Source organism: Heterodontus francisci, unplaced genomic scaffold (genome assembly GCF_036365525.1).
Source record: "Heterodontus francisci isolate sHetFra1 unplaced genomic scaffold, sHetFra1.hap1 HAP1_SCAFFOLD_52, whole genome shotgun sequence".
Classification (NCBI taxonomy): domain Eukaryota; kingdom Metazoa; phylum Chordata; class Chondrichthyes; order Heterodontiformes; family Heterodontidae; genus Heterodontus; species Heterodontus francisci.
Window position 1 is genome coordinate 2,936,487 of NW_027141175.1, and position 15,383 is coordinate 2,951,869.

The window sequence follows — 15,383 nt, forward strand, 5'->3', positions numbered from 1 at the left end:
GTTTGTGTTACTGGGTGTCAGTGTGTGTCTGTGTTACTGGGTGTCAGTGTATGTCAAAATACTTGGTGGAAGTGTATGTCTTTGTTACTTGGTCAATGTGTATGTCTTTGTTACTTGGTGTCAGTGGATGTCTTTGTTACATGGTGTCAGTGTGTGCCTGTGTTACTGGGCATCAGTGTATCTCTTTGTGACTTGGTATCAGTGTATGTCTTTGTGACTTGGTGTCAGTTTATGTCTTTTTTACTGGGTGTCAGTGTGTGTCTGTGTTACTTGGTGTCAGTGTATGTCTTTGTTCCTGTGTGTCAGTGTTTCTCTGTGTTACTGGGTGTCATTGTGTGTTTGTTTGTGGTACTGGGTGTCAGTGTGTGTCTGTGACACTAGGTGTCAGTATTTAGTTTAGTTTGGAGATGCAGCACTTAAACAGGCCCTTCGGCCCACCGAGTCTGTGCCGACCATCAATAACCCATTTATCCTAATCCTACACTAATCCCGTATTCCTATCACATCCCGACCGGTCCCGAGATATTTCCCTGCCACCGACCTATACTAGGGGCAATTTATAATTGCCAATTAACCTGTCAACCTGCATGTCTTTGGCATGTGGGAGGAAACCGGAGCACCCGGAGGAAAACAACGCAGACACAGGGAGAACTTGCAAACTCCGCACAGGCAGTACCCAGAATCGAACCCGGGTCCCTGGAGCTGTGAGGCTGCGGTGCTAACCACTGCCCCAATGTGCCCCCCGCCCCCAGTGTGTGCCTGTGTTACTGGGTATTAGTGTATGTCTTTGTTACTTGGTGTCAGTGCATGTCTGCGTTACTTGGTGTCAGTGTGTTTGTTTGTGTTACTGGGTGTCAGTGAGTGTCTGTGTTACTGGGTGTCAGTATATGTCTTTTTTACTTGGTGTAAGTGTGTATCTGTGTTACTGGGTATCAGTGCATGTCTTTGTTACTTTGTGTTATTGTCTGTCTTTGTTACTTGGTGTCAGTGTATGTCTGTGTTACTTGGTGTAAGTGTGTGTCTTTGTTACTGGGCATCAGTGTATGTCTTTGTGACTTGGTATCAGTGTATGTCTTTGTGACTTGGTGTCAGTGTATGTATGTGTTACTTGGTGTCAGTCTGTTTGTTTGTGTTACTGGGTGTCAGTGTATGTCTTTGTTACTTGGTGTAAGTGTGTGTCTTTGTTACTTGGTGTCCGTGTGTGTCAGTGTTACTGGGTGTCAGTGTATGTCTTTGTTACTGTTTATCAGTGTTTCTCTGTGTTACTGGGTGTCAGTGTGTGTTTGTTTGTGGTAGTGGGTGTCAGTGTGTGTCTGTGACACTAGGTGTCGGTATTTAGTTTAGTTTGGAGATGCAGCAAAAAAACAGGCCCTTCGGCCCACCGAGTCTGTGCCGACCATCAACAACCCATTTATACTAATCCTACACTAATCCCTTATTCCTATCACATCCACACCTATCCCTATATATTTCCCTACCACCTAGCTATACTAGGGGAAATTTATGATGGCCAATTAACCTATCAACCTGCAAGCCTTTGGCATGTGGGAGGAAACCGGAGCACCGGGAGGAAACCCACGCAGACACAGGGAGAATTTGCAAACTCCGCACAGGCAGTACCCAGAATCGAACCCGGGTCCCTGGAGCTGTGAGGCTGCGGTGCGATCCACTGCGCCAATGTGCACCCCCCCCCCCCCCCCAGTGTATGCCTGTGTTACTGGGTATCAGTGTATGTCTTTGTTACTTGGTGTCAGTGTATGTCAAAATACTTGGTTTAAGTGTATGTCTGTGTTACTTGGTGTAATTGTCTGTCTTTGTTACTTGGTGTCAGTGTATGTTTGTGTTACTTGGTGTAAGTGTGTGACTTTGTTACTTGGTGTAAGTGTATGTCTTTGTTACTGTGTATCAGTGTGTGTCTGTGTTACCTGGTGTCAGTGTATGTCATTGTTACTGTGTATCAGTGTTTCTCTGTGTTACTGGGTGTCAGTGTGTGTTTGTTTGTGTTACTGGGTGTCAGTGCGTGTCTGTGACACTAGGTGTCAGTATTTAGTTTAGTTAATAGATGCAGCACTTGAACAGGCCCTTCGGCCCACCGAGTCTGTGCCGACCATCAACAACCCATTTATACTAATCCTACACTAATCCCGTATTCCTATCACATCCCCACCTGTCCCTATATATTTCCCTACCACCCACCTATACTAGGGGCAATTTATGATGGCCAATTAACCTATCAACCTGCAAGTCTTTGGCATGTGGGAGGAAACCAGAGCACCGGGAGGAAACCCGCGCAGACACAGGGAGAACTTGCAAACTCCGCACAGGCAGTTCCCAGAATCGAACCCGGGTCCCTGGAGCTGTGAGGCTGCGGTGCGATCCACTGCGCCAATGTGCACCCCCCCACCTCCCCAGTGTGTGCCTGTGTTACTGGGTATCAGTGTATGTCTTTGTGACTTGTTGTCAGTGTATGTCTGCGTTACTTGGTGTCAGTGTGTTTGGTGGTGTTACTGGGTGTCAGTGAGTGTCTGTGTTACTGGTTGTCAGTGTATGTCTTTTTTACTTGGTGTAAGTGTGTGTCTGTGTTACTGGGTATCAGTGTCTGTCTTTTTTACTTTGTGTAAGTGTGTGTCTGTGTTACTGGGTATCAGTGTATGTCTTTGTTACTTGGTGTCAGTGTATGTCTTTGTTACTTGGTGTCAGTGTATGTCAAAATGCTTGGTGTCAGTGTATGCCTTTGTTACTTGGTCTCAATGTCTGTCAAAATACTTGGTGTAAGTGTATGTCTTTGTTACTTGGTGTAATTGTCTGTCTTTGTTACTTGGTGTCAGTGTATGTCTGTGTTACTTGGTGTAAGTGTGTGTCTTTGTTACTGGGCATCAGTGTATGTCTTTGTGACTTGGTATCAGTGCATGTCTTTTTTACTGTGTATCAGTGTTTCCCTGTGTTACTGGGTGTCAGTGTGTGTTTGTTTGTGTTACTGGGTGTCAGTGCGTGTCTGTGACACTAGGTGTCAGTATTTAGTTTAGTTTAGAGATGCAGCACTTAAACAGGCCCTTCGGCCCACCGAGTCTGTGCCGACCATCAACAACCCATTTATACTAATCCTACACTAATCCCGTATTCCTATCACATCCACACCTATCCCAAAATATTTCCCTGCCACCTGCCTATACTAGGGTCAATTTATGATGGCCAATTAACCTATCAACCTGAAAGCCTTTGGCATGTGGGAGGAAACCGGAGCACCGGGAGGAAACCCTCGCAGACACAGGGAGAACTTGCACACTCCGCACAGGCAGTACCCAGAATCGCACCCGGGTCCCTGGAGCTGTGAGGCTGCGGTGCTAACCAGTGCGCCAATGTGCCCCCTCCGAAGTGTGTGTCTGTGTTACTGGGTGTCAGTGTGTGTCTGTGTTACTTGGTGTAAGTTTGTGTCTGTGTTACTTGGTGTAAGTGTGTGTCTGTGTTCCTGGGTATCAGTGTATGTCTTTGTTACTTGGTGTCAGTGTATGTCTGTGTTAGTTGGTGTAAGTGTGTTTCAGTGTTACTGGGTATCAGTGTATGTCTTTGTTACTTGGTGTCAGTGTATGTCTGTGTTACTTGGTGCAAGTGTGTGTCTGTGTTACTGGGTGCCACTGTGTGTCTGTGTTACTTGGTGTAAGTTTGTGTCTTTGTTACTTGGTGTCCGTGTGTGTCTGTGTTACTTTGTGTCAGTGCATGTCTTTGTTACTTGGTGTCAGTGTATATCTGTGTTACTTTGTGTAAGTGGTGTCTTTGTTACTTGGTGTAATTGTATGTCTTTGTTACTTGGTGTCAGTGTTTGTCTGTGTTACTTGGTGTCAGTGTATGTCTTTGTTACTTGGTGTCAATGTATGTCTTTGTTACTTGGTGTCAGTGTATGTCTGTGTTACTTGGTGTAAGTGTGTGTCTGTGTTACTGGGTATCAGTGCATGTCTTTGTTACTTGGTGTCAGTGTATGTCTGTGTTGCTTGGTGTAAGTGTGTGTCTGTGTTACTGGGTGTAAGTGTGTGTCTGTGTTACTGGGTACCAGTGTCTGTCTTTGTAACTTGGTGTCAGTGTATGTCTTTGTTACTTAGTGTCAGTGTTTGTCTGTGTTACTTGGTGTAAGTGTGTGCTGTGTTACTGGGTATCTGTGTATGTCTTTGTTACTTGGTGTCAGTGTATGTCTGTGTTACTTGGTGTAAGTGTGTGTCTGTGTTACTGGGTATCAGTGTATGTCTTTGTGACTTGGTGTCAGTGTATGTCTTTGTTACTTGGTGTCAGTGTATATCTGTGTTACTTGGTGTAAATGGTGTCTTTGTTACTTGGTGTAATTGTATGTCTTTGTTACGTGGTGTCAGTGTTTGTCTGTGTTACTTGGTGTCAGTGTATGTCTTTGTTACTTGGTGTCAGTGTATGTCTGTGTTACTTGGTGTAAGTGTGTGTCTGTGTTACTGGGTATCAGTGCATGTCTTTGTTACTTGGTGTCAGTGTATGTCTGTGTTGCTTGGTGTAAGTGTGTGTCTGTGTTACTGGGTGTAAGTGTGTGCTGTGTTACTGGGGATCTGTGTATGTCTTTGTTACTTGGTGTCAGTGTATGTCTGTGTTACTTGGTGCAAGTGTGTGTCTGTGTTACTGGGTATCAGTGTATGTCTTTGTGACTTGGTGTCAGTGTATGTCTTTGTTACTTGGTGTCAGTGTATGTCAAATTACTTGTTGTAAGTGTTTGTCTTTGTTACTTGGTGTAATTGTCTGTCTTTGTTACTTGGTGTCAGTGTATTTCTTTGTTACTTGGTGTCAGTGTATGTCTTTGTTACTTGGTCTCAGTGTGTGTCTTTGTTACTTGGTGTCAGTGTGTGTCTGTGTTACTGGGTATCAGTGTACGTCTTTGTGACTTGGTATCAGTGTATTTCTTTGTTACTGGGTGTCAGTGTGTGTCTGTGTTGCTGGGTATCAGTGTCTGTCTTTGTGACTTGGTATCAGTGTATGTCTTTGTTACTGGGTATCAGTGAGTGTCTGTGTTACTGGGTATCAGTGTATGTCTTTGTGACTTGGTATCAGTGTATTTCTTTGTTACTGGGTGTCAGTGTGTGTCTGTGTTCCTGGGTATCAGTGTATGTCTTTGTGACGTGTGGTCAGTGTATGTCTTTGTTACTGTGTGTCAGTGTGTGTCTTTGTGACTTGATGTCAGTGTATGTCTGTGTTACTGTTTATTAGTGTTTCTCTGAGTTACTGGGTGTCAGTGTGTGTTTGTTTGTGTTACTGGGTGTCAGTGTATGTCTTTGTTACTTGGTGTAAGTGTGTGTCAGTGTTACTGGGTGTCAGTGTCTGTCTTTGTTACTTGGTGTCATTGTGTGTCTTTGTTACTTGGTGTAATTGTATGTCTGTGTTACTTGGTGTAAGTGTGTGTCTGTGTTCCTGGGTATCAGTGTATGTCTTTGTTACTTGGTGTCAGTGTATGAATGTGTTAGTTGGTGTAAGTGTGTTTCAGTGTTAATGGGTATCAGTGTATGTCTTTGTTACTTGGTGTCAGTGTATGTCTGTGTTACTTGGTGCAAGTGTGTGTCTGTGTTACTGGGTGCCACTGTGAGTCTGTGTTACTTGGTGTAAGTGTGTGTCTTTGTTACTTGGTGTCCGTGTGTGTCTGTGTTACTTGGTGTCAGTGCATGTCTTTGTTACTTGGTGTCAGTGTATATCTGTGTTACTTGGTGTAAGTGGTGTCTTTGTTACTTGGTGTAATTGTGTGTCTTTGTTACTTGGTGTCAGTGTGTGTCTGTGTTACTTGGTGTCAGTGTATGTCTTTGTTACTTGGTGTAAGTGTGTGTCTGTGTTACTTGCTGCAAGTGTGTGTCTGTGTTCCTGGGTATCAGTGTATGTCTTTGTTACTTGGTGTCAGTGTTTGTCTTTGTTACTTGGAGTAATTGTCTGTCTTTGTTACTTGGTGTCAGTGTATGTCTGTGTTACTTGGTGTAAGTGTGTGTCTGTTTTACTGGTTATCAGTGTATGCCTTTGTGACTTGGTGTCAGTGTATGTCTTTGTTACTGGGTGTCGGTGTGTGTCTTTGTGACTTGGTGTAATTGTCTGTCTTTGTTACTTGGTGTCAGTGTCTGTCTGTGTTAGTTGGTGTAAGTGTGTTTCAGTGTTACTGGGTATCAGTGTATGTCTTTGTTACTTGGTGTCAGTGTATGTCTGTGTTACTTGGTGCAAGTGTGTGTCTGTGTTACTGGGTGCCACTGTGTGTCTGTGTTACTTGGTGTAAGTGTGTGTCTTTGTTACTTGGTGTCCGTGTGTGTCTGTGTTACTTTGTGTCAGTGCATGTCTTTGTTACTTGGTGTCAGTGTATATCTGTGTTACTTTGTGTAAGTGGTGTCTTTGTTACTTGGTGTAATTGTATGTCTTTGTTACTTGGTGTCAGTGTTTGTCTGTGTTACTTGGTGTCAGTGTATGTCTTTGTTACTTGGTGTCAGTGTATGTCTTTGTTACTTGGTGTCAGTGTATGTCTGTGTTACTTGGTGTAAGTGTGTGTCTGTGTTACTGGGTATCAGTGCATGTCTTTGTTACTTGGTGTCAGTGTATGTCTGTGTTGCTTGGTGTAAGTGTGTGTCTGTGTTTCTGGGTGTAAGTGTGTGTCTGTGTTACTGGGTACCAGTGTCTGTCTTTGTGACTTGGTATCAGTGTATGTCTTTGTTACTGGGTATCAGTGAGTGTCTGTGTTACTGGGTATCAGTGTATGTCTTTGTGACTTGGTATCAGTGTATTTCTTTGTTACTGGGTGTCAGTGTGTGTCTGTGTTCCTGGGTATCAGTGTATGTCTTTGTGACGTGTGGTCAGTGTATGTCTTTGTTACTGTGTGTCAGTGTGTGTCTTTGTGACTTGATGTCAGTGTATGTCTGTGTTAATGTTTATTAGTGTTTCTCTGAGTTACTGGGTGTCAGTGTGTGTTTGTTTGTGTTACTGGGTGTCAGTGTATGTCTTTGTTACTTGGTGTAAGTGTGTGTCAGTGTTACTGGGTGTCAGTGTCTGTCTTTGTTACTTGGTGTCATTGTGTGTCTTTGTTACTTGGTGTAATTGTATGTCTGTGTTACTTGGTGTAAGTGTGTGTCTGTGTTCCTGGGTATCAGTGTATGTCTTTGTTACTTGGTGTCAGTGTATGACTGTGTTAGTTGGTGTAAGTGTGTTTCAGTGTTAATGGGTATCAGTGTATGTCTTTGTTACTTGGTGTCAGTGTATGTCTGTGTTACTTGGTGCAAGTGTGTGTCTGTGTTACTGGGTGCCACTGTGAGTCTGTGTTACTTGGTGTAAGTGTGTGTCTTTGTTACTTGGTGTCCGTGTGTGTCTGTGTTACTTGGTGTCAGTGCATGTCTTTGTTACTTGGTGTCAGTGTATATCTGTGTTACTTGGTGTAAGTGGTGTCTTTGTTACTTGGTGTAATTGTGTGTCTTTGTTACTTGGTGTCAGTGTGTGTCTGTGTTACTTGGTGTCAGTGTATGTCTTTGTTACTTGGTGTAAGTGTGTGTCTGTGTTACTTGCTGCAAGTGTGTGTCTGTGTTCCTGGGTATCAGTGTATGTCTTTGTTACTTGGTGTCAGTGTATGTCTGTGTTACTTGGTGTCAGTGTGTGTCTGTGTTACTGGGTATCAGTGCATGCCTTTGTTACTTGGTGTCAATGTCTGTCAAAATACTTGGTGTAAGTGTTTGTCTTTGTTACTTGGAGTAATTGTCTGTCTTTGTTACTTGGTGTCAGTGTATGTCTGTGTTACTTGGTGTAAGTGTGTGTCTGTTTTACTGGTTATCAGTGTATGCCTTTGTGACTTGGTGTCAGTGTATGTCTTTGTTACTGGGTGTCGGTGTGTGTCTTTGTGACTTGGTGTAATTGTCTGTCTTTGTTACTTGGTGTCAGTGTCTGTCTGTGTTAGTTGGTGTAAGTGTGTTTCAGTGTTACTGGGTATCAGTGTATGTCTTTGTTACTTGGTGTCAGTGTATGTCTGTGTTACTTGGTGCAAGTGTGTGTCTGTGTTACTGGGTGCCACTGTGTGTCTGTGTTACTTGGTGTAAGTGTGTGTCTTTGTTACTTGGTGTCCGTGTGTGTCTGTGTTACTTTGTGTCAGTGCATGTCTTTGTTACTTGGTGTCAGTGTATATCTGTGTTACTTTGTGTAAGTGGTGTCTTTGTTACTTGGTGTAATTGTATGTCTTTGTTACTTGGTGTCAGTGTTTGTCTGTGTTACTTGGTGTCAGTGTATGTCTTTGTTACTTGGTGTCAGTGTATGTCTTTGTTACTTGGTGTCAGTGTATGTCTGTGTTACTTGGTGTAAGTGTGTGTCTGTGTTACTGGGTATCAGTGCATGTCTTTGTTACTTGGTGTCAGTGTATGTCTGTGTTGCTTGGTGTAAGTGTGTGTCTGTGTTACTGGGTGTAAGTGTGTGTCTGTGTTACTGGGTACCAGTGTCTGTCTTTGTTACTTGGTGTAAGTGTGTGCTGTGTTACTGGGTATCTGTGTATGTCTTTGTTACTTGGTGTCAGTGTATGTCTGTGTTACTTGGTGTAAGTGTGTGTCTGTGTTACTGGGTATCAGTGTATGTCTTTGTGACTTGGTGTCAGTGTATGTCTTTGTTACTTGGTGTCAGTGTATATCTGTGTTACTTGGTGTAAGTGGTGTCTTTGTTACTTGGTGTAATTGTATGTCTTTGTTACTTGGTGTCAGTGTTTGTCTGTGTTACTTGGTGTCAGTGTATGTCTTTGTTACTTGGTGTCAGTGTATGTCTGTGTTACTTGGTGTAAGTGTGTGTCTGTGTTACTGGGTATCAGTGCATGTCTTTGTTACTTGGTGTCAGTGTATGTCTGTGTTGCTTGGTGTAAGTGTGTGTCTGTGTTACTGGGTGTAAGTGTGTGCTGTGTTACTGGGGATCTGTGTATGTCTTTGTTACTTGGTGTCAGTGTATGTCTGTGTTACTTGGTGCAAGTGTGTGTCTGTGTTACTGGGTATCAGTGTATGTCTTTGTGACTTGGTGTCAGTGTATGTCTTTGTTACTTGGTGTCAGTGTATGTCAAATTACTTGTTGTAAGTGTTTGTCTTTGTTACTTGGTGTAATTGTCTGTCTTTGTTACTTGGTGTCAGTGTATTTCTTTGTTACTTGGTGTCAGTGTATGTCTTTGTTACTTGGTCTCAGTGTGTGTCTTTGTTACTTGGTGTCAGTGTGTGTCTGTGTTACTGGGTATCAGTGTACGTCTTTGTGACTTGGTATCAGTGTATTTCTTTGTTACTGGGTGTCAGTGTGTGTCTGTGTTGCTGGGTATCAGTGTCTGTCTTTGTGACTTGGTATCAGTGTATGTCTTTGTTACTGGGTATCAGTGAGTGTCTGTGTTACTGGGTATCAGTGTATGTCTTTGTGACTTGGTATCAGTGTATTTCTTTGTTACTGGGTGTCAGTGTGTGTCTGTGTTCCTGGGTATCAGTGTATGTCTTTGTGACGTGTGGTCAGTGTATGTCTTTGTTACTGTGTGTCAGTGTGTGTCTTTGTGACTTGATGTCAGTGTATGTCTGTGTTACTGTTTATTAGTGTTTCTCTGAGTTACTGGGTGTCAGTGTGTGTTTGTTTGTGTTACTGGGTGTCAGTGTATGTCTTTGTTACTTGGTGTAAGTGTGTGTCAGTGTTACTGGGTGTCAGTGTCTGTCTTTGTTACTTGGTGTCATTGTGTGTCTTTGTTACTTGGTGTAATTGTATGTCTGTGTTACTTGGTGTAAGTGTGTGTCTGTGTTCCTGGGTATCAGTGTATGTCTTTGTTACTTGGTGTCAGTGTATGACTGTGTTAGTTGGTGTAAGTGTGTTTCAGTGTTAATGGGTATCAGTGTATGTCTTTGTTACTTGGTGTCAGTGTATGTCTGTGTTACTTGGTGCAAGTGTGTGTCTGTGTTACTGGGTGCCACTGTGAGTCTGTGTTACTTGGTGTAAGTGTGTGTCTTTGTTACTTGGTGTCCGTGTGTGTCTGTGTTACTTGGTGTCAGTGCATGTCTTTGTTACTTGGTGTCAGTGTATATCTGTGTTACTTGGTGTAAGTGGTGTCTTTGTTACTTGGTGTAATTGTGTGTCTTTGTTACTTGGTGTCAGTGTGTGTCTGTGTTACTTGGTGTCAGTGTATGTCTTTGTTACTTGGTGTAAGTGTGTGTCTGTGTTACTTGCTGCAAGTGTGTGTCTGTGTTCCTGGGTATCAGTGTATGTCTTTGTTACTTGGTGTCAGTGTATGTCTGTGTTACTTGGTGTCAGTGTGTGTCTGTGTTACTGGGTATCAGTGCATGCCTTTGTTACTTGGTGTCAATGTCTGTCAAAATACTTGGTGTAAGTGTTTGTCTTTGTTACTTGGAGTAATTGTCTGTCTTTGTTACTTGGTGTCAGTGTATGTCTGTGTTACTTGGTGTAAGTGTGTGTCTGTTTTACTGGTTATCAGTGTATGCCTTTGTGACTTGGTGTCAGTGTATGTCTTTGTTACTGGGTGTCGGTGTGTGTCTTTGTGACTTGGTGTAATTGTCTGTCTTTGTTACTTGGTGTCAGTGTCTGTCTTTGTTCCTTGGTGTCAGTGTGTGCCTGTGTTACTGGGTATCAGTGCATGTCTTTGTTACTGGGTGTCAGTGCATGTCTTTGTTACTTTGTGTAAGTCTGTGTCTGTGTTACTGGGTATCAGTGTCTGTCTTTGTTACTTGGTGTCCTTGTGTGTCTGCGTTACTGGGTGTCAGTGTATGTCTTTGTTACTGGGTGTCATTGTATGTCTTTGTTACTTGGTGTAAGTGTGTGTCTGTGTTACTGGGTGTCAGTGTATGTCTGTGTTACTTGGTGTAAGTGTGTGTCTGTTTTACTGGTTATCAGTGTATGCCTTTGTGACTTGGTGTCAGTGTATGTCTTTGTTACTGGGTGTCGGTGTGTGTCTTTGTGACTTGGTGTAATTGTCTGTCTTTGTTACTTGGTGTCAGTGTCTGTCTTTGTTCCTTGGTGTCAGTGTGTGCCTGTGTTACTGGGTATCAGTGCATGTCTTTGTTACTGGGTGTCAGTGCATGTCTTTGTTACTTTGTGTAAGTCTGTGTCTGTGTTACTGGGTATCAGTGTCTGTCTTTGTTACTTGGTATCAGTGTATGTCTGTGTTACTTGGTGCAAGTGTGTGTCTGTGTTACTGGGTGCCACTGTGAGTCTGTGTTACTTGGTGTAAGTGTGTGTCTTTGTTACTTGGTGTCCGTGTGTGTCTGTGTTACTTGGTGTCAGTGCATGTCTTTGTTACTTGGTGTCAGTGTATATCTGTGTTACTTGGTGTAAGTGGTGTCTTTGTTACTTGGTGTAATTGTGTGTCTTTGTTACTTGGTGTCAGTGTGTGTCTGTGTTACTTGGTGTCAGTGTATGTCTTTGTTACTTGGTGTAAGTGTGTGTCTGTGTTACTTGCTGCAAGTGTGTGTCTGTGTTCCTGGGTATCAGTGTATGTCTTTGTTACTTGGTGTCAGTGTATGTCTGTGTTACTTGGTGTCAGTGTGTGTCTGTGTTACTGGGTATCAGTGCATGCCTTTGTTACTTGGTGTCAATGTCTGTCAAAATACTTGGTGTAAGTGTTTGTCTTTGTTACTTGGAGTAATTGTCTGTCTTTGTTACTTGGTGTCAGTGTATGTCTGTGTTACTTGGTGTAAGTGTGTGTCTGTTTTACTGGTTATCAGTGTATGCCTTTGTGACTTGGTGTCAGTGTATGTCTTTGTTACTGGGTGTCGGTGTGTGTCTTTGTGACTTGGTGTAATTGTCTGTCTTTGTTACTTGGTGTCAGTGTCTGTCTTTGTTCCTTGGTGTCAGTGTGTGCCTGTGTTACTGGGTATCAGTGCATGTCTTTGTTACTGGGTGTCAGTGCATGTCTTTGTTACTTTGTGTAAGTCTGTGTCTGTGTTACTGGGTATCAGTGTCTGTCTTTGTTACTTGGTGTCCTTGTGTGTCTGCGTTACTGGGTGTCAGTGTATGTCTTTGTTACTGGGTGTCATTGTATGTCTTTGTTACTTGGTGTAAGTGTGTGTCTGTGTTACTGGGTGTCAGTGTATGTCTGTGTTACTTGGTGTAAGTGTGTGTCTGTTTTATTGGTTATCAGTGTATGCCTTTGTGACTTGGTGTCAGTGTGTGTCAAAATACTTGGTGTAAGTGTATGTCTTTGTTACTTGGTGTAATTGTCTGTCTTTGTTACTTGGTGTCAGTGTCTGTCTTTGTTCCTTGGTGTCAGTGTGTGCCTGTGTTACTGGGTATCAGTGCATGTCTTTGCGACTTGGTATCAGTGTATGTCTTTGTTACTTTGTATTAGTGTTTCTCTGTGTTACTGGGTGTCAGTGTGCGTTTGTTTGTGTTACTGGGTATCAGTGTATGTCTTTGTGACTTGGTGTCAGTGCATGTCTTTGTTACTGGGTGTCAGTGTGTCTCTGTGTTACTTGGTGTCAGTGTTTCAGTGTTTCTCTGTGTGACTGGGTGTCAGTGTGTGTTTGTTTGTGTTACTGGGTGTCAGTGACACTAGGTGTCAGTATTTAGTTTAGTTTAGAGATGCAGCACTTCAACAGGCCCTTCGGCCCACCGAGTCTGTGCCGACCATCAACCACCCATTTACACTAATCCTACACTAAACCCGTATTCCTATCACATCCCAACCTATCCCTATATATTTCACTACCACGTACCTATACTAGGGGCAATTTATGATTTCCAATTAACCTATCAACCTGCAAGTCTTTGGCATGTCGGAGGAAACCGGAGCACCCGGAGGAAACCCACGCAGACACAGGGAGTACTTACAAACTCCGCACAGGCAGTATCCAGAATCGAACCCGGGTCCCTGGAGCTGTGAGGCTGCGGTGCCAACCACTGCGCCAATGTGCCCCCTCCGCAGTGCGTGCCTTTGTTACTTGGTGTCAGTGTGTGTCTGTGTTACTGGGCATCAGTGTATGTCTTTGTGACTTGGTGTCAGTGGATGTCTGTGTTACTTGGTGTAAGTGTGTGTCTGTTTTACTGGGTGTCAGAGTGTTTCTGTGTTAATTGGTGTAAGTGTGTGTCTTTGTTACTTGGTGTCAGTGTATGTCTGTGTTACTTGGTGTCAGTGTGTTTGTTTGTGTTACTTGGTGTCAGTGTGTGTCTGTGTTACTTGGTGTAAGTGTGTGTCTTTGATACTGGGTGTCAGTGCATGTCTGTGTTCCTGGGTATCAGTGTATGTCTTTGTGACTTGGTGTCAGTGTATGTCTTTTTTACTGGGTGTAATTGTCTGTCTTTGTTACTTGCTGTCAGTGTATGTCTGTGTTAGTTGGTGTCAGTGTGTCTCTGTGTGACTGTGTGTCAGTGTGTGTCTTTTTGTGTTACTGGGTATCAGTGTATGTCTTTGTGACTTGGTATCAGTCTATGTCTTTGTTACTGGGTGTCAGTGTGTGTCTGTGCTACTTGGTGTAAGTGTGTGTCTTTGTTACTTGGTGTCCGTGTGTGTCTGTGTTACTGGGTGTCAGTGTATGTCTTTGTTACTTGGTGTCAGTGTATGTCTTTGTTACTTGGTGTAAGTGTGTGTCTGTGTTACTTGGTATCAGTGTATGTCTGTGTTACTTGGTGTAAGTGTGTGTCTGTGTTACTGGGTATCATGTATGTCTTTGTTACTTGGTGTCAGTGTATGTCAAAATACTTGGTGTAAGTGTGTGTCTTTGTTACTTGGTGTAATTGTCTGTCGTTGTTACTTGGTGCAGGTGTATGTCTTTGTTACTTGGTGTCAGTGTGTGTCTGTGTTCCTGGGTATCAGTGTATGTCTTTGTTACTTGGTGTCAGTGTATGCCAAATTACTTGGTGTATGTGTATGTCTTTGTTACTTGGTGTCAGTGTCTGTCTTTGTTACTTGGTGTCAGTGCATGTCTGTGTTACTTGGAGTCAGTGTGTGTCTGTGTTACTGGGTATCAGTGTACGTCTTTGTGACTTGGTATCAGTCTATGTCTTTGTTACTGGGTGTCAGTGTGTGTCTGTGTTACTGGGTATCAGTGTATGTCTTTGTGACTTGGTATCAGTGTATGTCTTTGTTACTGGGTATCAGTGAGTGTCTGTGTTACTGGGTATCAGTGTATGTCTTTGTGACTTGTTATCAGTGCATTTATTTGTTACTGGGTGTCAGTGTGTGTCTGTGTTCCTGGGTATCAGTGTATGTCTTTGTGACTTGGTGTCAGTGTATGTCTTTGTTACTGTGTGTCTGTGTGTGTCTTTGTTACTTGGTGTCAGTGTATATCTGTGTTACTTGGTGTAAGTGGTGTCTTTGTTACTTGGTGTAATTGTATGTCTTTGTTACTTGGTGTAAGTGTGTGCTGTGTTACTGGGGATCTGTGTATGTCTTTGTTACTTGGTGTCAGTGTATGTCTGTGTTACTTGGTGCAAGTGTGTGTCTGTGTTACTGGGTATCAGTGTATGTCTTTGTGACTTGGTGTCAGTGTATGTCTTTGTTACTTGGTGTCAGTGTATGTCAAATTACTTGTTGTAAGTGTTTGTCTTTGTTACTTGGTGTAATTGTCTGTCTTTGTTACTTGGTGTCAGTGTATTTCTTTGTTACTTGGTGTCAGTGTATGTCTTTGTTACTTGGTCTCAGTGTGTGTCTTTGTTACTTGGTGTCAGTGTGTGTCTGTGTTACTGGGTATCAGTGTACGTCTTTGTGACTTGGTATCAGTGTATTTCTTTGTTACTGGGTGTCAGTGTGTGTCTGTGTTGCTGGGTATCAGTGTCTGTCTTTGTGACTTGGTATCAGTGTATGTCTTTGTTACTTGGTGTCAGTGTATGTCTTTGTTACTTGGTCTCAGTGTGTGTCTTTGTTACTTGGTGTCAGTGTGTGTCTGTGTTACTGGGTATCAGTGTACGTCTTTGTGACTTGGTATCAGTGTATGTCTGTGTTGCTTGGTGTAAGTGTGTGTCTGTGTTACTGGGTGTAAGTGTGTGTCTGTGTTACTGGGTACCAGTGTCTGTCTTTGTTACTTGGTGTAAGTGTGTGCTGTGTTACTGGGTATCAGTGTACGTCTTTGTGACTTGGTATCAGTGTATTTCTTTGTTACTGGGTGTCAGTGTTTGTCTTTGTTACTTGGTGTAATTGTCTGTCTTTGTTACTTGGTGTCAGTGTATTTCTTTGTTACTTGGTGTCAGTGTATGTCTTTGTTACTTGGTCTCAGTGTGTGTCTTTGTTACTTGGTGTCAGTGTGTGTCTGTGTTACTGGGTATCAGTGTACGTCTTTGTGACTTGGTATCAGTGTATGTCTGTGTTGCTTGGTGTAAGTGTGTGTCTGTGTTACTGGGTGTAAGTGTGTGTCTGTGTTACTGGGTACCAGTGTCTGTCTTTGTTACTTGGTGTAAGTGTGTGCTGTGTTACTGGGTATCTG